Source organism: Carlito syrichta, unplaced genomic scaffold (assembly GCF_000164805.1).
Source record: "Carlito syrichta isolate Samal-C Ts95f unplaced genomic scaffold, Tarsius_syrichta-2.0.1 Scaffold307669, whole genome shotgun sequence".
Lineage (NCBI taxonomy): Eukaryota > Metazoa > Chordata > Mammalia > Primates > Tarsiidae > Carlito > Carlito syrichta.
The window spans coordinates 94,923-95,988 of NW_007251765.1; the positions used below are offsets into that span (position 1 = coordinate 94,923).

The window sequence follows — 1,066 nt, forward strand, 5'->3', positions numbered from 1 at the left end:
AACGGGCTCTGCGGTTTCAAACAGCGCAGGCACCGCCGCGGGCAGCCCGCGCAGGGCCTCGCCGAGGGCGCGCTGGGGGCTCGAGGCCTGGCTGGCGGGCTCGAGCCTCACGCCCTTTTTTTAACCACTCGTGCGCGCGAGCGCAGGGGACCGCGTACGGGTCGGGAGACGGGACAGCGAGCCTCTGGGACGGGCTCCGGCCGCGAGAAGCAGCCCAAACCCACCAATCCGCGACGAGCATTCCCAACGCCTCGCCGCCTCCGGGACAGCCAATCAGAAGTACCGAGACAAAAGGCCAGTGGAGAGGCGGGACGAGAAGGTCCAGCCAATACGAAGGGAGGAGGCGGGAGGGCCCCAGCCAATCACTGCCGGACATTCAGCGTTCCTCCGGAGCCGGGCCCCTCTCTCAGCTCTCATTGGCGCTCGAGTGCGCGCTTTCGCGGCCGACTGTTAAAATCCTGGGCGTTTTGTGAATCCCGACGGGGGGACGCCGCCGAGGGTGGGGTTTCCAGAGAGAGGCCCCCGACGCGAGCCCCGCCTCCCTTTCTTGCGTGCGCGCTCGGGCGGGGTTGCCCGGGCGACAGCTGTCGGAAGATGGCCGACGGGCGTGTCGGCCGGAGGCGCCGGCACGCTCGGCGCGGAGCCCGGGGGCCAGCGAGGGCTCGCATCGCCGCGGCTCGCCGTCGGTTGTCGGCGGAGCGCGTGAGAGCCGCAGCCCGCACGCCTCGCTCCCGCCCTCGCCCTGCCCGCCGCGCGAGGCGACGGGAGAAGCGGGCCCCGTACGGCTGCCCCGTCCGTGTGTGTGTGTGTGTGTGCGCGCACGCACCCTCCCCTTTGTGTGCGGCAGCGTCGAACGGGCCCAGTTCGGTCCGAATGTTTTGGGTTTCTTTAGGTTTTTTAAAGCAGGATTCATTTAGAGGACGGAAAAGCTCCCACGGAGGGCGACCACCCCAGGGGGTTGCCCCGTTTTTTTTAGCTCCGCGTCTGGCGGGGGAGCCGCGCGTTGTCCCGAAGCGCCGCGGGGGCCGGAGAGCACGCGTGGCAGGGGTCCGGCCGGGCGCGGCGG

The 1,066-nt window shown here is 70.2% G+C and overlaps 1 protein-coding gene across 2 annotated transcripts in view; it reads right to left on the reverse strand.

Moving 5' to 3' along the window:
- The window catches only part of USP1 (ubiquitin specific peptidase 1), a 14,317-nt gene extending 13,774 nt beyond the window's left edge, over positions 1-543 (reverse strand). The window contains exon 1 of one of the 2 annotated variants that reach the window (XM_021715783.1): positions 375-543. The gene's annotated coding sequence lies outside the window, so the exon portion shown is untranslated. Of the gene's footprint in view, positions 1-283 lie in introns of both variants that reach the window. The other variant, XM_021715782.1, reaches the window with a different exon arrangement.
- Between the last annotated feature and the right edge of the window lie 523 nt (positions 544-1,066).